At 40.3% G+C, this 27480-nt stretch overlaps 1 pseudogene; it reads left to right on the top strand.

Annotated features, from left to right (window-relative positions):
* Positions 1 to 23005: 23005 nt before the first annotated feature.
* LOC136322422 (peptidyl-prolyl cis-trans isomerase A pseudogene) lies at positions 23006 to 23392 on the top strand (annotated as a pseudogene).
* Positions 23393 to 27480: the final 4088 nt, after the last annotated feature.

The raw sequence follows: 27480 nt of genomic DNA on the forward strand, positions 1-27480 counted from the left end.
TTTGTTCTTTGTTTTGTTGATATGGTGTATTAAATTAACCGTTTTACGTATGTTGAACCATCCTTGAGATTCTGGGATGAATCCTACTTGATCATGATGTATTATTTTTTTAATATGTTGTTGTATTCGATTTGCTAGTATTTTGTTTAGTATTTTAGCATCTGTATTCATTAGAGATATTGGTCTGTAGTTTTCTTTTTTTGTGCCATCCTTGCCTGGTTTTGGTATGAGGGTTATGTTGGCCTCATAAAATGTGTTTGGAAGTATTGCTTCTTCTTCAATTTTTTGGAAGACTTTGAGTAGAATAGGAACCAAGTCTTCTTTGAAGGTTTGATAAAATTCGCTGGTATAGCCGTCAGGGCCTGGACTTTTATTTTTGGGGAGGTTTTTAATGGTTTTTTCTATTTCTTCTCTACTGATAGGTCTGTTTAGGCTTTCTGCTTCTTCTTGACTCAGTCTAGGAAGGTTGTATTTTTCTAGGAATTTATCCATTTCTTCTAGGTTGTTGAATTTAGTGGCATAAAGTTTTTCATAGTATTCTACAATAATTCTTTGTATATCTACGGTGTCCGTGGTGATTTCTCCTCTTTCATTTTGGATTTTGTTTATATGAGTTCTTTCTCTTTTTTCCTTGGTAAGTCTTGCCAAGGGTTTGTCAATTTTGTTGATCTTTTCAAAGAACCAGCTCCTTGTTCTATTAATTTTTTCTATAGTTTTTCTGTTCTCTAATTCATTTATTTCTGCTCTGATTTTTATTATCTCCTTTCTTCGGCTGGTTTTGGGTTGTCTTTGTTCTTCTTTTTCTAGTTCCTTAAGGTGGGAAGTTAAGTTGTTCACTTGGGCTCTCTCTTGTTTGTTCATATATGCCTGAAGCGATATGAACTTCCCTCTTATCACTGCTTTTGCTGCATCCCATAGATTCTGATATGTCGTATTGTCATTTTCATTAGTCTGTATATATCTTTTGATCTCTGCACTTATTTCTTCTTTGACCCATTCATTTTTTAAAAGTATGTTGTTTAGTTTCCACATTTTTGTGGGATTTTTTTCCTCTTTTTTGCAGTTGAATTCTAGTTTCAAGGCTTTATGATCAGAAAATATGCTTGGTACAACTTCAATTTTTCTGAATTTGCTGATATTGTTTTTGTGGCCCAACATATGGTCAATTCTTGAGAATGATCCATGTACACTGGAGAAAAATGTATACTCAGTCACTTTGGGATGAAATGTCCTGTAGATGTCTATCATATCCAGGTGCTCTAGTGTTTTGTTTAAGGCCACTATGTCTTTGTTGATTCTCTGTTTGGATGACCGATCTAGAGCCGTCAGCGGTGTATTGAGGTCTCCAAGTATGATTGTATTTTTGTCAGTTTTTGTTTTAAGATCAATAAGTAGCTTTCTTATATATTTTGGTGCTCCTTGGTTTGGTGCATATATATTAAGAATTGTTATGTCTTCTTGATTCAGTGTCCCCTTAGCCATTATGAAATGGCCATTTTTGTCTCTAAGTACTTTTCCTGTCTTGTAGTCAGCATTATCCGATATGAGTATTGCTACACATGCTTTTTTTTGGATGTTATTTGCTTGGAGTATTGTTTTCCAGCCGTTCACTTTGAATTTGTTTTTATCCTTGTTACTTAGATGAGTTTCCTGTAGGCAGCATACAGTTGGATTTTCTTTTTTAATCCATTCTGCTACTCTGTGCCTTTTTATTGGTGAGTTTAATCCATTTACATTTAGTGTAATTGTTGATACTTGTGAGTTCCCTATTGCCATTTTATATCTTGCTTTCTGTTAGTTTTGTGTCTTGTTTGATCCTTCTCTTTCGTTTTTCTATCTTTTGTTTTTATTTGGTTGTATTCCATACATCTTTCCTCTGTTGCTATCTTTTTTATCTCATGTGCTTCTGTGGTGGTTTTTTCAATGGTGGTTACCTTTGAGTAATGAAAAGGGTCCCTACCCTGTTCATTGTAGCAAACTATTTTGTGAGTACTTTTGCACTCCATCGTCCTTTGCTACTGTTAATCTCCGTCTTCTCCCCCTCTTTCTTTTTGTTGTTGTCACAGTTTAAATTTGGTTTTATTGTGTTCTTCTTGGAGCCTTTACTTGTGGCTCTGTTTTTTTTTGTTCTTTGTATCTGATTGGAGAACCCCCTTTAGTAATTCCTGGAGTGGGGGTTTTCTGATGATAAATTCCCTCATCTTTTCTGTATCTGTGAATGTTTTTATTTCTCCTTCATATTTGAAGGATATCTTTGATGGGTATAATATTCGTGGCTGAAAGTTCCTCTCTTTCAGGACTTTAAATATTGGGGTCCACTCTCTTCTAGCTTGTAGAGTTTCTTCTGAGAAATCTGATGATAATCTAATGGGCCTTCCTTTATATGTTGTATTCTTCTTTTCCCTGGCTGCCTTGAGAATTTTTTCTTTGCTGTTGGTTTGTGTCAATTTCATTATGATATGCCTTGGAGTGGGTTTGTTGGGGTTAAGAAAACTTGGAGTTCTGTTTGCTTCTTGAACTTGAGGCTTTAGTTCTTTCCACAGGCTTGGGAAGTTCTCATCAATTATTTGTTTAAGTATGTTCTCCATTCCATTTTCTCTCTCTTCTCCCTCTGATATACCTATTATTCTTATGTTTTTCTTTTTGATGGAGTCAGATAATTCTTGTAGGGCTATCTCATTTTTTTTAATTTTTGAGTCTCTTTCTTCTTCTCTCTGTTGTGCCTCAAGTTGCTTGTCTTCTATTTCACTAATCCTCTCTTCTATCTGACCTGTTCTATTAGCTAAGCTTGTTACTTCGTTTTTCAGCTCGTGAATTGAGTTTTTCATCTCTGTTTGATTTGTTTTTATAGTTTCAATTTCCTTGGACATATATTCTTTGTGTTCATGGAGTTGTTTTCTGAGCTCCCTATATTGCCTTTCTGTGTTTTCTTGTATATCTCGGAGGATTTTTAGGATTTCTATCTTGAATTCTCTGTCATTTAGCTCCAAGGTTTCCAATATATTAAATTTTTTCTCCATAGATTTTTCCTCATCTAGCTGTGTTACCTCTCTTTCTTTTGTATCCATGATATTCGATTTTCTCTTCCTTAATGGCATCTGAGGGTGGTTTTGTTGATAGTATTAATGAGATTTAATAAAGAATAAAAAGTTAAAAAAAATAAAAAAATAACAAATCGAAAAGAGTTGTTTTTTTTTAAAAAAAATTAATAATGAAATAAAGAAAAATAAAATAAAATAAAAATTTTTTAAAAAAGGAAATTATTCCCCCCCTCTTTTTTTTTCCTCTCCTCTCCTCTCCCCTCTTTCTTGAGAAAATCTTGTGGTAGACTGTGAGTCATAACAAACAATGCCTGTGATGGAGGGCCTGTATTGGGGAAAAGTAATAAAGGGGCAAAAAAGAGAGAAAGAAAAAAAAAAAAAAGGAAAAAAAAAAAAAAGAAAAAAGAAAAATAAAAGAGCGTATGGACCCACAAAAAGCAAATAAGGAAAAAATTTGGGTCAAGAATAAAATGATTTGCTTTTAGGTGTTGGTTTTCTAAGAGTTATGATGAGAGGAATAAGAGGAAAATGGAAAAATGGGGGGACAAATTAAAAACTTACTATTGTATTTAGTGGAACAAGAACTAGATAATATGGAGAGCCAGGGATGGGAGCACTGCTAGTGAGTTAAAAAGGTGAAGTAAAAACCCCCCAAAATGCCACAAACATAGGTTTGAGTCCCAGATAAGATAATTTGTTTGTTATTGAGGTTTGAATGAGAGGAGATGTAAAGGAGAAAGGAAGAAACTAATATAGAGGGAGAAAAGAAAGAGAGAGAGAGAAAAAAAGAGGGAACCACTAAAAGAAGAAAAAAGAAAGGAGAGAGAGAGAGAGAGTTAAGGGTTTTGGAGTGCAACCCTCATAGAGAGAAAGGAAGAGAAGAGAAATGATAATGGGAGATGTAACACTTGTGGGTAGTGTAGTTCAGGGAGAGGAGAGAGTAAGACCGGTAGAGAGTTAATCGGCCAAATTGGAGGAGGAAAAAAAAGTCTCAAGAATGAAGATAAGAGAAACAAACGAACAAATATAATAAAATGGGATAGGTTATAAAGTCTGCAGATTATTCTTGATTTTGAGAGGTTATCTTCTTGCTTTTTCTTTTCTCTCCCTCTTCCTGGTTGGTGACTCTGTACCCCGGGTTCTTCCCCTTTGGCACGCTCAGGTAGAGGTTTGCAGTTGATAAGTCTCTATGGCAATGTCATGTATTGTGCTTTATTCTCGTTGGGAGTCGAGGCTCATTAGCATTTATAGGCTCCGACAGTGAGAGAGTTCGTGTTCCTGGAGCCTTTCTCCTAGTCTTTCCTTCCTCAATTAGTAGCCTGATAGTCCAGGTATGGGGTTGCTGCTGCCTCTGCCTGGATAGTAAGAGGCTCAAATTGCTGGCAACTCCCCACTCTATTTCCACTCAGCACAGGGCTCTGGGTAAGGCTCAGTCAGTCAGAGCTGCTAGCATAATCAGGCGGGCTTTCCGCCCACTCGAAGACCTCTGGCTCTGCCACTCTATCCGGTAACACAAGCGGGCGCCCACTTCCGGGGCGCTTGGAGGAAACTCTCACTCACTGTCTGCAACCAGGATATCCGGCCAGCAGTCTCACGCTCTGAGTGAAACCCCCAACCGCAGGGAAAAGTTGCAGCGTTGGAATTGAGTCTCGCTCCGTCCCCGTGTGCGGCTTTTGCAAGGCGCTGGGGCGGCCCGAGATTTTGCTTTGGCCCACACAAAGGCCCCTGACTCTGCCCCTCTGTGCGATAACACGGGCGTGCACTGCCGAGGCACTCGGAGGAATCGCTCACTCCTTATCTGCGCGCGCAAACCAGGATATGAGGCCGGCCGCGGTTCCCTCTGAGTGAAACAGCCTCCAGCACGGAAAATCTCCACCGTTGGGATTAGTTCTCACTCCCTCCCGTGCGTGGCTTTCCCAGGGCGCTGGGGCTGCCCAGAGACTCTGCCCTCAGCCCACAGAAAGGCCTCTGACCCTTCCTCTCCGTGGGGCAACACGGGCACCCACTTCCGCGGCTTAGGAAGAAATCTCTCTTCCACTAACTGCGCACCGACCAGGAGACCGGGTAAAATGGCCGCTCCGCTTGTCTTTCTTTGTTTGGGTTTGGCGCGAGTGTTAGCTTGTATTGCCCGGGTTGCCACAGGATCAGATTTTCCTCGGCTTGGATCTCTGAGCCACAGCCTGGTTCGGCCGTTTTTGCTGCCCCCTTTGCCCGCCTCAGTTTCTAAATTCACAGTTACCAGAAAAAGCCGCCCTGTTTAGGTTAGTGAGGAAGGCGGAGCATTTCTTACTCCCTATTTCCTTTGGGGTTTGGTTATATATTTAGCCAATTTTTCACTCAATCATACCTTTGGGTGTATTGCGAAGAATCTGGAAGCTCCAAGTATAGGTTTTTCTGTTTCTGGTTGAAGATCTTGTTGAGTTTTGGGGGAGATTTATCGGTATCGCTTCCTACTCCGCCATTACTCTGCGAGTTTTGCTTCTTGACCCAATCTGCTACTCTGTGCCTCTTGTTTGGTGAGTTCAATTCATTTACATTTAGTGTAATTATTGACACTTGAGGATTTCCTATTGTCATTTTATATACTGCTTTCCGATAGCTTTGTGTATTGTTTGGTTCTTCATTTTTGCTTTTCTGTCATTTGTTTTTGTTTGGTGGTGTTCCATACTTCTATCTTCTGTTTCTTCTTTTTTTTTTAAGCTATGTGTTTCAATAGTGGCATTTTCAGGGGTGGTTACTGTTAGGTTATTAAAAGACAAATTATTATATTTATTAGAGCACATTATTTCATGAGTGCTTCTGCACTCCATCCTCCTTTGTTACTGTTGATCTTTATCCTCTCCCCTTTTGTGTTATTGTTGTCACAGACTATCCTTATTTTTATTGTGGCTTTTAAATATTTTTACTTGTAATTTTGTCTTGTTTTGTTCTTTGTATATGGTTGGATAACTCCCTTTAGTACTTCCTGTAGTGGGGGTTTTCTGGTGATAAATTCCCTCAGCTTCTGTATGTCTGTAAATGTTTTTATCTCCCCTTCATATTTGAAGGATAACTTTGATGAATGTAGTATTCTTGGTTGGTAGTTCCTCTCTTTCAGTACTTTAAATGTTGGGGTCCACTCTCTTCTGGCTTCTAGAGTTTCTGCTGAGAAATCTAATGATAGCCTAATGGGCTTTATATGTTATATCCTTCCTCTCTCTAGCTGCCTTCCTGATTCTTTCTTTGTCATTGATTTGTAATAATTTCATTACAATATACCTTGGAGTAGGTCCGTTTGGGTTGAGGTTACTTGGCGTTCTGTTTGCTTCCTAGATTCGAGGTTCTAACTCTTTCCACAAGCTTGGGAAGTTCTCAATTATTTGTTTCAATATGTTTTCCATTCCCTTTCCCTCTCTTCATCTTCTAATATACTCATTATTTTTATATTGCTCTTGCTGATGGAGTCAGACAATTTTTGTAGGGCTTTCTCCTTTTTTGTGAGTCTCTCTCTAGTTGCCTGTCTTCAATGTTACTGATTCTCTCTTCTATCTGTCTTGTTCTATTGGCTAAGCTTGTTACCTCATTTTTCAGTTTCTGTATTGAGTTTTTCATCTGTATTTGGTTCTTTTTTTATAGTTTCAATTTCCTTGGTGAAGTACTCTTTTTGTTCATTAAGTTGTTTATTGAGCTCACTAACTTGCCTTGCAGTGTTTTCTTGTATCTTATTGAGTATTTTTAGAGTTTCAATTTTGAATTCTTTGTCATTAAGTTCCAAGGTTTCCATGTAATTGAGTTTTTTTTCCTGGATATTTTTCATCATCTATCTGAGGTTTGTCTCTGTATTATATATCCATATTTGATTTTTTTTCCTTGATGGCATTTGCAGGTGATATTGTTAATAAACTCAATAAGAGATAATTACTCCTTTTTCTGGCAGGGGGCACTGCACTACAATATTTGCTTCTGTTAGATTTTTGGTAATCTGTTAAGGCTTAGCTGTCACCTTTGTAATGATGAAAGCAGAGTTGTCACATTGGTAGGAGGGGTTTATGGCTAGGGCTTTGCAACTTTATGATACTGGCACTGGCTGACCAGGAGTCTTCCAGGGTCATACCCCACATTTCAACAGGGCAGGGGATCTAGTTTCTGGGTGCCCCACATGTCACAGGAGAGAGCAGCCTAGAGACCTAGTGGAGGGGTGTCTGCCACCACTTCTGTTTTCACAGCAAGGGGAGCAATGAGGAACCAGGAGGGTGGTGTGACAGAGTGCAGTCCCTCCTCTGACACCACTCTAAGCTCTCCAAGCACAGCCCTGGGCTGGGTATGTTGTGTGTGCTACAAGTCAGTATCCCCAAGTTTCAGAAGCAGCTATGGCAGAGATCACAGATCAGGGGCTTTCTGTTATACATGCTAAACTCGCTCTGGCAAGCCAGTGCCCGAGCTTCAGAGCCCATGACACACAGATTCCAGATCAAGTGTGTCTGGTGCTACAAGGCTAAATTGTGCCAGTCTGGTGGGCAGATCAAGCGCTCCCCAGTGTCCTGTTGGCTGATCTCCACAAGCTATTCACCTGCAGTTCTTAGGAGCTTTTCACGGGCTTTGTGGGCACCTTGTAACTGTAATAGCTCAGCCCTGCAATCATGGGTGCAGCAGACGCCGGGAAGTGGCCCTGCTCCCTGTTCTTGGTCATCACCCTTTGCTCTGCTCCTTCCCCCCAGACTCTCCTCCAAGCTCCTCTGGGTCTGAGACGAAGCCTGCAAAAACAGTGCCTCTCCCCCTCAAGTCCATGAGGAAGGAGAAAGACTCAGTCCTCTGTATTATTTTTTCTTCTGTGCTTTGGCCCACCTTCTTGCACAATCATACCTTCGTCTATCAGGTGTGTGTATATTTCATGTTCATCTGGGTTTTTTTCTCTGCATATAGTTGTAGAATTTGTTGTAATTTCAAGGGGTGAGATAAGGAGTATCTCTCATGCTGCCATTTCTCTGACATATGTGTTACATTTTAAAACATGTAGTTGAATAATCTCATAATCAAATTATTTTAGCAAAACTTTGCATACAATTATGAAGTCTGAATAGTGACTGACTAGCGAGCAAGAGTTAAGGTAGAGCCCATCCAGCCAGACCAACCTGATGTTTCCCCAAGTTTCTTACTTGTTGCTCTGTCTTCATTTAACCTTACCATGGGGTCATCTCAATCCTGGGTTCTTACTATAGCCTCACTTTCTGTCATATGTCTTGTAGTTTAATAGAGAGATGCTTAAGATATAGATTTTCAGATTTAAAAGAAAATCACTCTTGGTCCTGACTGGTTGGCTCAGTGGTAGTATCAACCTGGCATGTGGATGTCCCAGGTTCAATTACTGGCCAGGTCATATTGGAGAAGTTACTATCTGCTTCTCCACCTTTCCCCCCTCCTCCTTCTTCCTCTCTCTCTCTCTCTCTCTCTCTCTCTCTCTCTTCCCCTCCAGCAGCCATGGCTCTACTGATTCAAGCACGTCAGTCCCGAGTGCTGAGGATGATTCTATGGAGCCTCTGCCTCAGGTGCTAAAAATAGCTAAGTTCCGAGCATAGCCCCAGAAGGGCAGAGCATACCCTCCAGACAGGGTTGCCAGGAGATCCCAGTTGGGGTATCTGCAGGAGTCTGTCTCTCTGCCTTCTTATGTCTCACTTAAGAAAAATTGAAAATAAAAATTCGCTTATGATCTCTGGTTGGATGTTAAAATAAGATTTAGAGTGATATTTACTCATCTCCTTCCATTTTTACAAAGTGTTCTGTGTATATTAAAATATACTACTCTTTTTCTTTATACTGATGTGACCTGTTTCCCTCCATGCAAAGAATAAGGATTCCTGTAACCACAAATCTACTGACTGTATGTCCCTCCTTGTTACACAGGAAATATTTAAACAGTGTGAGTCAATTAGACCCATATTCTGTTTTCCAGAGAGGCATGAGTGAGGAGGGTAAAGCAAAAAAAAGAAAAACACAGAGACTGTAAAACCACACCCATTTTAGTACCTTGGTAACAGAAAGGTCTGGTGAGCTTTTAAAAGGTGCATAAAGGCTCTTAGTTCAAATATTTGCCTATGGCCCTGGCCGGTTGGCTCAGTGGTAGAGCATCGGCCTGGCATGCAGAAGTCCCGGGTTCGATTCCCAGCCAGGGCACACAAGAGAAGTGTCCATCTGCTTCTCCACCCCTCCCCCTCTCCTTCCTCTCTGTCTCTCTCTTCCCCTCCCGCAGCGAGGCTCCATTGGAGTAAAGATGGCCCAGGTGCTGGGAATGGCTCCTTGGTCTCTGCCCCAGGCACTAGAGTGGCTCTGGTCGCAACAGAGCGACGCCCCAGAGGGGCAGAGCATCCCCCCTGGTGGGCAGAGTGTCACCCCTGGTGGGCGTGCTGGGTGGATCCCAGTTGGGCGCATGCGGGAGTCTGTCTGACTGTCTCTCCCCGTTTCCGGCTTCAGAAAAATACAGAAAAAAAAATATTTGCCGATGCCTGAAGCCAGAAGGGCCATCCTTGTGGATCATAAAACTTCTGGCTCTGTAGGAGATTGCTATAAACACACAGCAACCATAGAAGAACAGGAGGTTAAGCTCTAAGTCCTTAATTTTCACTGGGGCAGACAGAGTTGTGCCACTCAGATCCCCTCAAGAAAGGACTTGGTGCCCAGATGCAAGAAGTGTGTGTGGTTGACTGGTCGTGTTCAGCTATTAGTTGTTTCACAATCTACTTCCACATTTTACAGCAGGTGACACTTTTTTTAGCTTGTGGTTGTGGAAACCATTCAACAAGGTGACAAGAGCCAGGGTCACGGCTTCCTCAGGACACTCCCAGCCAATGACCGAGAATGGCAGGCCTGCAGAGGACTTATCACTTCCATCCAAAGCAGGGCTCCTCTGAAGAAAAATTTGGTTCTGGGACTCCCCATAGGCCTGAGAGATATGTCAGGTCAGCTCCATCCTGCTTCCTGCCTTTTCTTCCACAGGAATTTCTCTCAACAAACCTTCGTACTCCAAACTCTACCTCAGCTTCTGCTTCCAGAGAACCCAACCTGCTCCAAACTCTGACATGTCAGATGGGATTTATGACAAGAACGTAAATGCTGAGAAAAGACCATGTAGGATAAGCTCATAAACTTTTGATAGGAGCAGGGAAGAAAGGACAGGCCATAGTATCATTGTCATTGCAAGGAACAAGAAGAGAATGCACACCAGAATTTATTAGATGCCTACTATGTGCCAGAGATTTTAAATTTTTAATCACTTTTCTGTCTTTAGACTATTTATTTTTTTGAGAGAGAGAGAGACAGGGAGAGAGAGAGAAACATGCTGCTGCTCCTGTATATGTCCTGACCCGGGAATCAAACTGTCAACCTCCATGGTCCAGGATGACTGGAGTTATCCGGTCAGGGCTTAATTTTTTATTTTTATTATTATTATTATTTAGAAAGACAGAAAAAAAGATGAAAGAGGGGAGAGAGAAGGTAGCATTCATTTGTCATTCCACTCAGTCGTACATTCACTGGTTGTTTCCCACATGTACCCTGACCAGGGATCAAACCCCCAACCTTGTTTCCGGACAACATTCTTAACTGATTGAGCTAACTGGCCAGGGCCAGGGCTTCTGGGCTCAATCCAGCAACCATGGGGTCATGTCTATGATTGCATGGTCAAGCCAGTGACCCCACACTCAAGGCAGCCACCTCGAGGTTTCAAATCTGGGTCTTCCACCTCCCAGTCAAACACTCTATCCACTGTGCCACTGCCTGGTCAGGCAGGACTATATTTTTTAATAGGTATTGCTATCCATATTTTATAGGTCAAATTTTCCACAAATATTTATTCACACTTTCCTAAGTAACATACGCTGTACCATAAAGTTACCTGACTTCAAAGGAGCAGTTACGTATGTAAGCAATTGAAGTAGAATATGATGAGTGATAAGAAATGGAAAAGAAATGGGTTGTTTATCTGAGACTTGATAAGTAGGTTTCTAAGAGGAATTAACACCTGAGCTGACTCAGGAAACATGAGAACTCGTTTATTTTACGATTAGCCTGGTGAAAAAATGTGACCAGCATTACTCAGACCAAGCCACTCCGTGTGCAAATGAGAGGAAGACACAAAGTTCAACTCCCAGAATCCTTGTAAAAAGTGGAGCCAGATTCATACTCAGCTTTGACTCCAAAGATTGTGTTTATAGTCCACATCCATCAAAGTTCAGGACTGAAAATGGCGATGGATGGATATAAATTTCCTATCCATTTTTCATGGTGTGTCTAGAGCCAACCCTCACCAATTTTGTTCTCTAAGGCATGCGTTCCCCTTTTGTCCTGCTGTTCCCATTAGGAGATAAAAAGTTCAAGCAAACAACTGACAACTGTGACACAGAGACTTGAACAGGTCTTTTTCAACTACGGAAGCTCCCCAATGGCAGTTGAATTCGCAACAAAAATGTGTTCTGAGTAACAAAATCACTGGTAACAAAGGCCTTTAGAAAGTTACCTGTAACCTCGGCTATGCCATAGCTTACTGTTGCCCCACCCAAGTATGGGAGGCAGCAAAGAAATATTTTAGTTAATAATTAAGTACGCTTTTAATATAGTGTTATAGTCCTCATCTTTTTAAAAATTGTTACTCTTGTTCTGAAATGCTCATTTTGAATAATTGCTTAAATCTCTTAGAATAGCACTTTCCCTCCCAGGAGCATGCCTGCACCTTTGCCCTCCTCTTTCCCCTCCTCCCCACCCCCAGGCATGTTTTTCTTGCCTCATTGTTTCCCCTAAACATTAAGCATTTCCACAGGACTTTCAACCAGGGGAACAATGGGCAGCAGCAGCTTGTACTGAGCTAACCCCCTGAACCTGTCTCCAAGGCCTCCTTTTCTTCTAACTTTCCAGCTAACCAAAGCAGCCCCACCTAGGCTCTTTCCCATGGCTGCGTTAATACTAAACCCTGTTTCACTGTCCCCGGCTCTGTGACTAATCGGGCTCTCCTTCTCTCAAATGAGTTGCGGCTCAGTCTCTCCTGAGTGTATTCCTGCGTGGCCAATAAATTCTTGCTTTACTTGCTTAAAAAAAAAAAATCTCCTAAAATAAAAGATGTTTTGCCCTGCCAGAATACTGAAAGAAGCTTTATGATACAGTATTTAGCTAATGCAAATTATCTCCTCGAGACTTGCCTCAAATGTTTCAGAGAGAAATCCAAACAGTTTTTATTAGGGGATATCAATATGCAACTAGGACATAAAATTAAAGAGCTGACAGTAAAGTACCCTTCAGTGCAATCACTTATTTCAGCAGTTGATGGATTCTATGAGCAGCATCATTTTGGCACTAGCTTCCAGGTGGAGCATGATTAATCACAACTCCTGCAAGGCACTAATTCCTTATTAACTGAGTAAATAAATATTTTTACATCTTTAATTTCAATACACAAATCAATCAGAAAAAAATATTTATTTTATTTACTTAGTGGTGAGAGATTTCTTCTGTAGAACTGAAGGTCTGTGTTTATCAGGAGAGGATTCAGGTATCATATCAGAATCATAACACAGCACTGGATTTTGAAGTTAAGAAGCAGAGACCACAGCCCTGATGGAAGTAATCCTAGGAACCATGCCAGAGCTCCCAGTGTCCATGGAGGCTGATGCAGAATTCAAGGTCGGGATTTAGTGAACTAAGAGTTGTCGCAAACTATGGGCTTTGATGTGATGGGTACCCAAGGGATGGAAGGGCTTTTCCATGATGCAAACATGTGATATATGGTAGGAAAAGTGCCCAACTCACTGGTGAGCCCATAAGTGGTGGGCAGGAAGTTATAAGCTGAATCAGAGACTGAGAGGTTCAGCTATGCTGCCTCTGACCCCTGTGAGTAAGAACTGTGTAGAACAGCATCTAGGACACTGTTTCTCAGACTCGAGCCTGTGTCATAATGAATTGGTTTGTTTGTTAGAAATCCAGCTTCCCGAGTTTCAGTTAAGGTGGCAGAATAAGTAAACATGGTACTCAGAACCTCCCACAACCACATCAAAATTACAAAACAATCGTCATCCAGAACTTCCTGAAATATAGCTGAATCAAAGTCCTACAACTAAGGATGTAAGAAGAAGCCACATTGAAACTGGTAAGAGGGGCAGAGAGGTGGAATGGGCTTGTCCCACTCTGACATATGGCAGATAAAACTCAGGAGGGTTATCTTGGTTATGGAGCTTCCCACTGAGAAACGTAGGTCCCAACCCTACAAATAGGCCCCCCAGCCCAGAGTTCCAGTGCCAGGAAGAGAAGTTCCCATAACTACTGGCTCTATAAGCCAACAGACATTGTGACTGAGTGAGATAAAGGACTGCTAGAGTCCCAAGCTTTTGTCTTAAGGAGACTGCATGGACTTACTCAGACTCACTCATTTTGAGTTCCAGAGATGGGGCAGCAGCTCAAAATGCAAAGGTACAGGGACATAAAGGGAGGACCTGAATTGTCTGCCTTAATGATGAAAACTGGAGGAACAGTTTTCTCCCAGACAGAAGTGCTTAACAGAGGCCATTGTTCCTTTGCTGAGCCCTTCTCCACAAAGCTGGCATGTGAGAGCCATATCTGAATCTTCATCAACTTGGCTAACACTCTTTGCCCTGCCCTGGTGATTCCCTGAGACCTCACCCCACCCAACATGTGAACCCACGCAAGTAGTTTCCAGTGGCTTTTTCACACAACCAGCTACTCTTGCCTCATGCTTTGGACCTTTCTAAAATCTTTTTAAAAAGCAGAATCTGACCTCTACATACCCCATTTTTCTTGCTAAGTGGCCTTTGGACTGGCACTAGTGGTAGCCAGCTCTGTTTCACAATTCAGCCTCTCCTGAGCACCTACAAGCCCAGTACAAATAGGAGCTCTATGGCTGGTGCCAGATGGCCCCACGCAAGGCACAAGCAGTGGCAGACCTTGCACCTCTCAGGAGGCCCCAGTGCCAGTGCACCCAATGGACAGCTTCAGGCCATGCCAGATTATAATCCTCCATGAGTGACACACTCAAAGGGACAGCTCAATGGGCACCAATGATCTACTGAAGCAAATCTTGTTTTATAAAGTCAGCCCCTGCACAGCAGCTCTTTCACTTTAGTTGCAGCTGGTCCTCTCAACCAATCAGGTTTGGGGGGTAGGGGATGTCAATCAACCCCAGAGATGTGCCAACAGCAATCAAAGCTCAACTATAACAAGACAGTATATACAACCCACAGAAGCACACACATGGAGCGCTCAGCTCAGGTGACTTGGGAGGCTATACCACTGGACCCTATAGGACACCTATCACATAAGCCCACTCTATAAGGTCTAGGAGATGTATTAACTCTACCTAATATATAGAAACAAATACAGAATAGCAGCCAAAATAAGGAGACAAAAAATAGGTTCATAAAGAAAGAATAGGAGAAATCTTTAGACAGAGAAGCAAATAAAATGGAAGCAAGAAAAATGCCAGATATAGAGTTCAAAACAATGGTTATAAGAATGTTCAAGAAATTTAGTAAGAATTAGACAACACAAAAAATAGACCAGTCATAAATGAAGGATACACTAACTGAAATGAAGAATATGTTACAGGGAATCAACAGTAAAGTAGATGAAGCAGAGAATCAAATCAGCAATTTGGAATATAAGGAAGCAGAAAATACACAATCAGAATAGCAATAAGAAAAAAGTATCCCCTCCACAAAAAAAAAAAAAAAAAAAAATGAAGATAGTGTAAGAAGCATCTGGGACAACTTTAAGCATACCGACATTTATAGCAGGGGATGCCAGAAAGAGAGAAGAAAGAGCAAGAAATTGAAAATTTCTTTGAAAAAATAGTAAGAGAAAACTGACATAATCTAGTGAACGAAATAAACATACAAGTCCAGAAAGTGCAGCAAGTCCCAAAGTGAACTTAAAGAAGCCTACACCAAGACATATCATAATTAAAATGCCAAAGGTTAAAGACAAAGAATCTAAAAGCAGCAAGAGAAAAGCAGTTAGTTACTTAAAAGGGAGCTCCCATAAGAATGTTAGCTGGTTTCTCAACAGAAACTTTGCAAGGCCAGAAGGGATTGGCACAAAATATTCAAAATGATGAAAAGAAAGAACCCACACAATGGTTACTACTCTATCCAGCAAAACTATCATTCAGAATCGAAGGGCAGATATAGAGCTGCCCAGACAAGAAAAAATAGAGTTCACCATTACCAAACCAGTATTATAAGATATGTTAAAAGGTCTTCTTGAAGAAGAAGGGGGGGGGGATAAAAAATATGAATAGTAAACTGTCATAAAAAAGATAAAATTTTACCATTGGATGGATCTTCAGGGTATTATGCTAAGTGAAATAAGTCAGTCAGACAAAGACAAATACCATGTGATTTCACTCATATGTGGAATGTAAAGAATAAAGAAACCAACAAAACAGAAATGGATTCATAAATACATGAATGGATTCTAATGGTTGGCAGAGCAGAGAAGAATTGGGGACTGGGTGCAAAAGGTGAAGTGAATGAGAAGTACAGATTGGTAGTTACAAAAATAGTCATGGAGATATAAAGTACAGCATAAGGAATATAATTAATGATATTGTGATAACTATGTATGGTGCCAGGTGGGTACTGGAAATAAATATCATAGGGAACACTTTGTAAAGTATGTAACTTTCTGATTACTATGCTGTATACTTGAAACTAATACGAAGTAATTTTGAATGTAAACTATAATTTAAAAACAATTGGTCTGACCTATGATGGCACAGTGGATAAAGCATCAACTGAAAATGCTTAGGTTGTCAGTTTGAAACCCTGGGCTTGCCTGGTCAAGGCACATATGGGAATTGATGCTTCCTGCTCCTCCTTCTCTCTCTCTCTCTCTCTCTCTTCCCTCCTCTAAAAGAAAAAAATTTAAGGCCCTGGCCAATTGGCTCAGTAGTAGAGCATCAGCCTGCCATGCAGGAGTTCTGGGTTTGATTCCTGGCCAGGGCACATAGGAGAAGGGCCCATCTGCTTCTCCACCCCTCCCCATCACCTTTCTCTCTGTCTCTCTCTTTCCCTCCCACAGCCAAGGCTCCATTGGAGCAAAGTTGGCCCGTGCGCTGAGGATGGCTCCATGGCCTCTGCCTCAGGTGCTAGAATGGCTCTGGTTGCAACAGAATGACGCCCTAGATGGGCAGAGCATCGCCCCCTGGTGGGCGTGCTGGGTGGATCCCGGTCGGGCACATGCAGGAGTCTGACTGCCTCCCTGTTTCCAACTTCAGAAAAATACAAAAAAAAAAAAATTTAATAACACACACAAAAATGCAGCAAACCAAGAAATTCTGATTCAATAGGGCAGGAATGGAATCCAGAAATCTGCATTTTTAAAACTTGCCAGGTGATTCTGATTTAGATTTCTGATGATTAAACCATGGTCAAGGTGTTAATTATGAAATAAATAATGAAATTATCTTCTACCTGGCAGAATGAACCATAATATTGGATGAAGCAAAAGTAGGTTTACAGTTGTTTGTATGAAAAAATAATACATAATAAATAATAATACAAAAATAAACTTTGTTTTGTGTACTCACAACTGTAAACCTACTTTTGCCTCACCCTGTGTAAGTAATCCAATACAATATGGCTTAATGACACAAGCAGAAAGAAAGAATTTTACCCCCTCTCTCACACTGGCTACACTATAGGTAAATATAATATAAATGTCTGATTATGTTGCCTCTAATTTTCAGAGGCTATTAAGCAATTGCTAAAAATACTTCCTTTTTTATCTAAAAAAGTTTAATTCACTTTAACTTACCACTTGAGTGCATACTTGAGGTGGAATGTTGTAAAGAAACTGGATTCAAATTTTAGCTTTGTTTCTGGTTAAATTTATCATATCTACATATTAATAACAGCTCAGCATCTCAATTTTTTTGACTAAAAATTTGGAATAATAATAATACCATTGAAGAATGGTTGCTATGCAAATGAAATAAGGAGCATATGCAAGCTCTGAGCATGGTATCCAGGTGTCTAGGACGTAGAAGAAACTCTGTAATTGTTTTGGATGAATAGATGAATGAACAAATATTTGGGTAGATGAGACACTTTTTTGAAGTTAACTGAATGCTGACTATCAAGTTGGTGACAAACACAGGGATTCTTTATTTTTAAATACCATCTGACCAGGCGGTGGCGCAGTGGATAGAGTGTCGGACTGGGACATGGAGGACCCAGGTTCGAGACCCTGAGGTTGCCAGCTTGAGCACAGGCTCAACTGATTTAAGCAAAGCTCAACAGCTTGGACCTAAGGTCTCTGGCTCAAGCAAGGGGTTACTTGGTCTGCTGAAGGCCCGTGGTCAAGGCACAGATGAGAAAGCAATCAATGAACAACTAAGGTGTCACAATGAAAAATGATGATTGATGCTTCTCATCTCTCTCTGTTCCTGTCTGTCTGACTCTCTCTCTGACTCTGAAAAAAAAAAAATCCTTTATTTTTACCAATTTATTTTCTTTCTCCAATGTGTTTTTTCACACAAGGAACCCAGACTGATTCTTTATTTTTATCATGCTTTGCTTTGATTTCCTATATAGCTGTGGTATAAATCATTCAAAACACCGTTTAAACCGTAGACCAGCTGAGCCAAAGCAGTCTTTCAATGCAGTGCCGTTGAACCTTAAGAAAAAGCAAATCCATTCATTTGGCTTTCATTTTATAGACCCTTCCCATCCTTTTCAGTACTTTTATTAATTTCTAGACCATGGTCTGTGAGTGGCTCCACAGAAATTCACAATTATGTGGGGCTGTCTTCCATATTAACTCTTCAAATGGCTTCATTTATAAGGCACAGCTGTCTCATCTTGATTTCACAGAGAGCAAGGCAGAGCTGGCATTTCCCTCCTCACAGCCCATTTACTTTCAGACACGTGTTGCGGCATGCATTAAGATCAATTTCCGTGGAGTTGTTACTGAAGTGTAGAATCTTGCACAGTTGGATGGCATCATGCCCTTCAAATGGGATGAAGAAAAATAACACAGGCCAAAGGACAAGCATAGCAAAAGGTAAATTTTCCAATTTATGACATTCGGGTCTTGCTGTGGAGATCCCCAAGCTTTTCTCAGGAAAAGAAGAAACTCTGGCTGGGAGGTGAGTGATGCTTCTTTATTTATGAATGATTTCACACCTGTCATTTGATATTCTATACAATGACATAGGTAATAGTATGATCCGTACTTTAAAGATGAGGAAACGGAAACACAACAGGGTTCTGTTATTGCCCAAAGTCATAACTTGGCAAGCTGCATAGCAGGGACTGGAAATTGCTTCTTTTGTTATTTGGGCAGCTGTAACAAAATCTCACAGGAGAGTTTATAAACAACAGAAATGTCTCACAGTTCTGAAGGCTGAAAAGTCCAAGGTCAAGGTTTCAGCATGGTCACCTCTCTCTTTGGTTCATAGCTGCACCTTGTCCCCTCACGTGGTAGAAGAGACAAGCTAGCTTCTCAAGACTCTCATTAAGGGCATTCATCTCATCCCTGAGGGCCCCACTCTCATAACCTAAGCCCTTCTCAAAGGCCCCAACAGCTCATCCCACCCCATTAAGCATTAGGATTTCAACATCTGAATTTGGAGGTAACGCAAACACTTATTCCATAGCATTTTTCTAACTCCAAATCCCAGAGCCCTTCTGAAATGACTTCTATATATTCATAAGTGACTTGAGGGGAGATAGCGAGACACGTTCAAGAAAAATGCATTTTTCCATTGTCAATTTGCATTTTATGATTCAAATAAACCCCTCTCATCATGTTCTGCTCAAAGGCATTCTGTAAGTGTAACCTAATTAATTTATTGTCAGTCACTGACCACAGGAGTTTCCTTTTTTCAGATGGTCACTATGGACTGCTTGCTTTAGCTTAGCCTCAGACATCCGACAGATGTCAAGGCCAACAGTGCTGTCGGCTCAGGGGCTGAACTGAACATTCTTAGTCCTACTTTGTTGAATTCTCTTGGACCTGAATGTTCTGACCTAGGTTCAGTTGCAACAATCATTTTGATTTAGTACATAATCGTATTTGTTCTAAGTAAATTTTGAATAATCTCCAGTTCACAGACTTCTCCCCATACAGTATTATATTAGTTTATTAGTTTCAGGTATATAACATAATGATTAGATATTTATATACCTTACAAAGTGATCACCCTGGCAAGTTAGTACCCATCTGACACCATACATTATTGCAATGATATTACATAAATTACTTTTTTTTTAATTAAGTGAGCAGAGAGGAGGCAGAGAGACAGATTCTCACATGCACCCTGACCAGGATCCACGTGGCAATGCCCCTGTGGGGCAATGCTTTGCCATTCTAGGCCATTACTCCATTGCTCAGCAACTGAGCTGTTTTTAGCACCTGAGGCAGAGGCCATGAAGCCATCCTCAGCACCTGGGGCCAGTGCGCTTGAACCAAATGAGCCATGGCTACAAGAGGAGAAGAAAGAGAGAGAGAGAGAAGGGAAGGGAGCAGAGAAGCAGATGGCCATTTCTCCTGTGTGCCCTGACCAGGAATCAAACCCAGGACATCTACATGCCAGGCCAACACTCTACCACTGAGCCAACCATCCAGGGCCTTACATACATTACAACAGCATTGACTGTATTTCCTGTGTCATACTTTTCATCCCATGACTATTCTTATAACTGGTAATGTATACTTATTAATGCCTTTCACCTTTTTCACCCAGCCCCCCAGCCCCTTCCCATCTGATCAGCATCAATTTGTTCTCTGTGTCTATGAGTTTGTGTCTGTTTTGTTTGTTTGCTTTTTTAGATTTCATATATAAATTAAGTTATATGTCTGACTTATTATTATCTGTCTGACTTATTTCACTTAGCATAACACCCTCTAGTTCCATCCAGGTTGTTGCAAATGGTACAATTTTTATTCCTTTTTATGACTATTATTTCATTGTAAATGCACCCATGCTCACTGCAGCATTAGTTACTATAGCCAATATATAAAAGCAACCTGTGTCCATCAGTAGGTGAATAGATAAAATAGGTTCAATTTCTTTAATCTTATAGCTCATGTAAACTGCAGTTCTGTGACTAACATAGAAATGTGGTCAGGGGAGGATTACATGCTCGGCATTCCTGAGTAAATCTCAGAGGGTCTTGTTTACCTTGTTTTATTATGGTTAGCAAGGTCCTTATATAAAGGAACCACAGACTTCTCTGCCCTCAGCTGAGACTCCTTTATTGAGCATTTGATTAAATGCCTTAGATATATTTTCCAGGCTCCTGAAATTGCTAAACATTCCAGAATCCAGATACTTTGAGCTGCGGCAGGAGATCAAGATGAAACTTACCCAAACATATGTCGAAAGCAGCTAACATTCATATTTTGGTCTAGGGAAACACCTGCGCCTCTTCTCACCCCACCACCTGTGCCCAGAGAAGAGGATGTGGTTTTGGTCCTTTCACTTCCAATCTCTTTTCCCATCCACTTCCACTTCTCCACCCACCCCTTTTCAACTCTTCCACCAGGGATGAATAGCCCATCATCAACAATGGAGATGTCCACTAAGTTCCTTAAATATTAAAGTGTTCTTTACAAGCATCCAGGAAGTTCTCTGATTTTCCCTCCTACTTAATGGATTTCTGTAATAAGCATACTCAGAGAAGGCCTGACTCTCCAGAATATATATATCATTCTCCTCATTCTGTCCCTCTGGGCATGCAATTGAATAGTATTAGATTCAGGGAAAAGAAGGAATCCTTCCTTTGGTTTAACTAATACGCCTGTATTGAGAAAGATTAATACATTGATGCTTCACTATTAATAAAATGGTACTCTGCTTCTCTTTTGGCTGTTAATCCTTGAGTATGTCATTGCCCACATCTGGCATAAGTTCTAGCTGGCAAAGTCTTATCCATTCATTCTTGGGACGCCAATTAATACCTTCAAAATCTACACCCTATCTCTGATCTTCAACATAATTATTATACTTAATTCCACTCAACTAATCAATCACTGGGCCAACAGTGATGAAATCTCAAAATGAAGGAAACTAAATATATGATGGGAGTTTGTCAGGGAATATTTAAAGTCAATTTGCCAATGTTCTAAGAAGAGTGTTTTAATTTCAATATTTTGGTGAATTAAATTAAACCCACCATAATGGATATTACCTCTGCCCCATCCCACCCTGTTCCCAATAGTAGAGTTGATTTCCCCATCAAAACTACCTCACAGGATGTTTCAGCTGTATCTTAGCACACGCTGCCCTGAAAGGACCTACTGAGATGGCCCTTTGGGGACAGTACTTTATTTGGGGAGTGATTTTCCTAGTGAGCAGTGAGAAGAAAGGATGAAAGTTAAACAAGAAAAGAGGGAAATGCAACAACAACAACAAAATACTTTATAAAGATGGCATTTGATTAACTAGAACTTTCTATGGATGCCTTTAAAATATGTCTTAGAACCATCTGCCTTCCTGACCAGGCAGTGGCGCAGTGCATAGAGCATTGGCCTGGGACATAGAGAACCCAGGTTTGAAACTCCAATGTTCGAAACCCCAAGGTTGCTGGCTTGAGCACGATGACACCACGGTTGCTGGCTTGAGCCCAATGTCACTGGCTTGAGCAAGGAGTCACTGGCTCAGCTGTAGCCCCCCAGTCAAGGGACATATGAGAAAGCAATCAATAAATAACTAAGGTACCACAATGAGGAATCAATACTTCTCATATCTCTCTATTCCTGCCTGTGCCTCGCTCTATAAAAACAAACAAACAACAACAACAAAAAAAAAAATCTGCCTGAGGGAATAAAGCAGACTGCATTTGTCAACTGGTTTTCATCCCTGACAGGGAGAGAGCATCTCCTGGGGCATGATCTTCCCCAAGACCAGGTTGCAGTATTGCAGGAGCTGAGCAGGTTCCCCAGGACATGCAGTGAAGGCACCAGAAAAGCCCCTGACAGGAAGTAGGAGGAAAGTAGTGAAGGCAAAACTTGAAATCTCTGTCAGGTGGACTCTGCACAGAGCAGGTTAAGTCTCGCATAGAATGGATGGTCACAGAATAAATGGAGTAAGAGATGGTTCTATGTCCAAACCAGTCCTCCTCTAGTATTGCACAGTTCCAACACACCTTTCCTTAAGTCCACAAGGTTAGAGTCCCCTCCATGCTATGAGCACCCTCAGTGCCTGCCAGCAGCTGACCGAATGGCCTGATGGAACAATGCCTACTGCTACAGTCAGCCGTAACTGACACCCACCATCAATCTCCTTCCGCATCGGTTTTCCATTTCTCTTGGCTGAAGGCAGAATTTTGGCAGCTCTAGGTTACTTTTCTGGTTGCATGACCTGGAAATCTGAGACAAGGTTCAGATTGATTGAGCCAAGGTTGTTCAATTAGCCATTCATAACTGTCATTGAATATGAAAATACCACAAGACACCCCAGTGAATTCCCAAATTCCAGAGCTACTCTTCTCTGATTTCATTAAGTAACAGCAGTTCTCCTCATGATAAGCAGACTCCAATCCCCCACCAACACAGTGACTCTTATCTTTGCCTGCTGGCCTTCTGCCAGGCAGGTTCCAGATTGACTAGAGACAGTGTAACTTCATTCAGTGGAACCCTCTCTCTGTCCCACACAGGTGGATTATATGCACCAGAACCAGACTGTCCATTCTGAAAGAACATAAGATTGTGAGTATAAATCTGTTCCACAGGTAAGATGCAGGGAACAGTGGTTAAAAGAGCCAATCCTAGGCCTTGCAGAAGCCGCAGCCCCTGGAAACACTGGCACGGTCAACCCCACCGTGTTCTTTGGCATCACAGTCAACCGCGACACCTTGGGCCACAACCCCTTCCAGCCGTTTGCAGACAAAGTTCCAAAGATGGCAGAAAACTGTCATGCTTTGAGCACTAGGGAGAAATGATTTGTTTAAAAAGGTTCCTGCTTTTGCAGAATTATCCCACAATTTATGTGCTAAGGCAGTGACTTCCCACGCTATAATAGCACAGGCGGCAAGTCCATCTATAGGGAGAATTTAATGATGAGAATTTCATCTTGCAGCATACGAGTCCATTTTGTCCATGGCAAATGCTAGACCTGACTCTACGGTCCCCAGGTTTTCATCTGCACTGCCAAGACTGCGTGGTTGGATAGCAAGCATGTGGTCTTTGGCAAGGTGAAAGTGGGCATGAATATTGTGAAAGCCATGGAGTGCTTTGGATCCAGAAATGGCAAGACTAGCAAGAGAATCACCATTGCTGACTGTGGATTTGCATCTTATTTTAACAACCAGCCCATTCCCTCTGCAGCTCAGGAGAGCAACCTCCCCCATTCCCCTCTGCTTGGCAGAGTCTAGATCAGTTCATTGGGTTACATGTTTTCCTCATCCTCTTCCAAGTCTAAATGGATTGCAGAATTGAGTTTATGATTATGAAATAAAAACTAAACCAAAAATAGAGCCAGTTCTGTTTACCCTCCTTAGTTCCCAGACCTTAGTTTTCTAACCATCAGCAAAAGAACATCATAAAGTGACTGTTTTCCTCTGTAAGCAAAGCCTGAAGTAAAAGGTCACCCAGCATGCCCAGAATGTTTTCATCATATGAATTGAAACATCATATCCACTAACCAATAATTCCTATTACCCCACTCCAAAGCCCATGGTAGATGATCTTCTGTGTTCTGTTAGAATCTGACTTCTCTAGTTCCTCATATAAATGCAAATATACAATATTTGTCCTTTTGTTTCTGGCTTCTATTTAACATAGTATTAGAAATTCTAGCTGGAGCAATTAGACACGACAAAAAAATAAAAGGCATCCCAGTTGAAAAGAAAGAAGTAATTTTATCTCTGTTCACCAGTGGCATGATCTTATACTTAAAAACCCTAAAAATGCCACAAAAACTGTATATGGTAATGCTCAGATCATAAGATAAATGTATATATCAATACATAATGTTACTGAATCATACACATAAAATGGTTAAAGTGGTGAATTTTATAGTATGCATTTTTTATCACAATAAAAATAAAGAAAAAAATTGCTTTTGCTTTTCTTTGCTGTTTGGATTTTAGAGAAATGCCAGACCAATGGCCAGAAACCAAGGTCAGAGGTTGTAAGGGCCATACCAGCCCAGCGGCTGTGTTTAGGATTACCACTCCATCAACTAGTGACCAGTGGAGTGCCGAGAAGAGGAGGCTTATTGTAACTTAGATAGTCAGGAAAAACACCATGGAGCCATGTCATGATAGAAAACTTAAAAACAGGAAGAATTTCCACAGTGGGGGTTGGAGAGGATTGTTTTAGCCTTTCAAACTGCAGGAACAAAGACATCATCTCTCTGCCTTGGAAATATTGACATTTTGTTTATTCAACTGCATTTTGGACATACTCTGAACAAGCTGCTAAGATAATTTCCATTTCTATGAGAGTTACCTGTAACTAGCCAAGAACAAATGGAAGCCAGCCACTACAGGGAATATTTGACATTTAGGAAGAAAGAGGTTGCCAATGAAAGCCAAGCTCTCCCCTACTCCTATTCAATTCTGAGAGTATTTCTCTGTGCTCAAGTTTATCAAATGGACTTAATAAACCTATAACTTTCAAGTCATCAGGCTACTGGAACAAAATTAACTATAAATTTAAAATCTGCTTATTATAAAATATAACAGCAATTAAGTTATATCAATCTAAATACTTCTAGCATGTATTTTGTATAGTTAGCCTTTTTCATCAGCAAGACAAACTCCTTCTATTTTCCCCAGTGCCTCATCTCTTTCAAACCTTTTCTTTAATCTGTGCTTCAATCTTTTTTCCTTGCAGCCAAATACAAGATGTGTCCGAAGCCCTTTCAATGTTCACATATTGGGTTGCCAAGCATCCTCGTAGCATCTTTGTCAGTAGTCTTGTGCAGAGCTCATGACTCTATGCCTCCTACTTATAAATAACCTCATTCTTTCATAGTATAAAGATAAAAAAAAATCTATATATCTTAATCAGCTTTCTTACATGGACCCAAGTAGAAAGTACAGTCGTTCTTTCCACTGTCTGCAGAGGACTGTGGTGACGTGCACCCTGTGCCTGACTTTGTCAGCTCTTTTATGAATTACATGCAAGGGTAAAGAGGAGGATCCTTGTCTGCTGATAAAACACATTATTTAATCTCTTTTTTCTACAATGTATTGAATAACACAATACAGCGTAAGTCATTATACACTTTATATAACAAATGTGTAATTACAACACATAAAGAATACTATGTTTCCTAACAGGGAGTGGAGAGATGTTTCAGAACAGTGAACACAGATTTTCCACTCTGAAATCTTTTACAACATGCTGTTTTTAAACATCTGAACTAGATTATAATTCTGGCAGCTACCTGTGTATTTCAGCCTTCTGTCTTGCGTTAAAACACAAGTAGCAATTACCTTTCAGAAAAAATTGGAATACAGGAGGAATTTTTTCATTTTCTTTATCTTTCTATTTTGTATGTATAAAGCACTTACTTTGTCTGTGACATCATTGACTCTTTGCAGTATTCTTATGGAATAGGTATTACTACCCCATTTTATAGCAGAAGGTAAGAGATGCTAAGAAATTCACTCAAGGTCAATCTCTGAAGAGGTGGGACCTAGATTTATACAAAATCTCTTTGATTCCAGGAGCCCTTGATTGTTCAGAGCCCAGAATGCAGTTCTCATTGGAATTCTGTGTTTATTACCATTAGAGTTTGTAACTTTATGAAAATAAAATGTGTTTTCCTTAAGAATAAATTTATGCACATACAATATATATTAATATCTATAAAAATCTGTGCCTCAAAACTTAATAACCACTAAAAAAGGCATCTTGTGGTTACTTGACTTCCTGTTATTCAGTTAACACATTTTGCTTCAATACAAAACAAAAAATGTTGTGTTTAATGACTATTCTACATACTTCACTAATAAAACAATAGGTCTTTTTTTCTACATACATTATGTAATATTGCAATCTATGTTGATTATCAGTATTAATCCTTTTAAGGAACTTAATCCCTTTGGTGGAGAAAATAGGAAAATTAGGAGGAGTAGGGAAGTATGCTAAGTAACCAAGAAGAGACCTGCAAGAATGGAGTTCTTCTGCCACCTGGTGGCTTTTCTTTGTTATAACCAGAGCTACTTGTAAATATTTTCATATGTTTTTATTTCCAAAAGAGAGATTACTCACTAAGTGATTCCCAAATATGGATGTTCAACAATCACCTAAAAAATGTATTCATGGGACCCAGCCTCCAACATTTTTATCTTGTATTTGGGAAAAAACCTGGAATAGTTTTTCAATTATCCCAGCTGCTAAGATACAGTTTATTATAGACTAGATGAGACATGTCCATTTGCAAGCTTTTCATAAACAATTGGTATTCTCATCTTTCTAGACTCACAGCTGAACTCCATTTAGTACCTCTCTTTAGCTGAGCATGGCCATGCAACTGAGCTCTGGTCAATGGACCCTGATAGCCTTCAACTTTATTGAATGTGGGTGGCTTGTTTCCATTGTCTTCCACTTGGATATCTAGGCTAATTTTGGCACTGGTGGTGACAATCTCTTCTTAAATCTTTATATTCTGTTGGGTTTTGTTATATTGTCTCTCCTTGTTCTGTTCATACTGAACAAACATCATCAGAGCAAAACTCTGGCGAATCTGACCTCCCTGCTTCTCCTCCAACAAGCCAGACCTGCCCCCCATTAGGGCCTTGGACAACCTAGTGTTTTTGGCTGGAGCACCCCTGCCTCACATACCCACATGGGAGCTGCCACACCTCCTTCAAGTCTGTTCAAATATTTGTTTCTCACTGACACTCCTATTTATAATATAAATGCAGCTTCCTCCCAACAAACTCCTTATTCTCTTTATTCTGTTTTATTTTATCCATATACCTAGTCATAAAATTCAAAACACTACACAATTGTATTTCTTATTATGTTTATTGCCTTCTTTACCCTAGAATATAAAATCCGTAAAAGCTGGGGGTTTTGTCATTTTTAGTGTGCTCAGAAACAGAAACCATGCCTGTCATATTGTAGGTGCTCAAAAAAATGTATTTGTACAGTGATTGAACTGATGAGAGAATAATGAATTATGACTCGTGCTGTTGGTAAATATACATACATGACAATAGTCAGCCTCCCAAGTATTTAAACACACAATGAACACAAAGTACAAAATTTTTTTATTAATTGGTCAATTTATACAATCCTTAAATATAATTCCTAAACAAAGTGAAGTTGTAATAAATTATATACACAGTTTAATTGAATTGATGCAGTTATTATTTTAAATCAACTAACATGTAATTATGAAGCATTTTTAACCTTTGACCCAGTAATTTCAGTTTTGAAATTGTGCTGCAACCAAAATAATACTTTTTTTTTTTTAAGTGAAAGGAGGGGAGATAGTGAGGCA

Source organism: Saccopteryx bilineata, chromosome 2 (genome assembly GCF_036850765.1).
Source record: "Saccopteryx bilineata isolate mSacBil1 chromosome 2, mSacBil1_pri_phased_curated, whole genome shotgun sequence".
Classification (NCBI taxonomy): Eukaryota; Metazoa; Chordata; class Mammalia; order Chiroptera; family Emballonuridae; genus Saccopteryx; species Saccopteryx bilineata.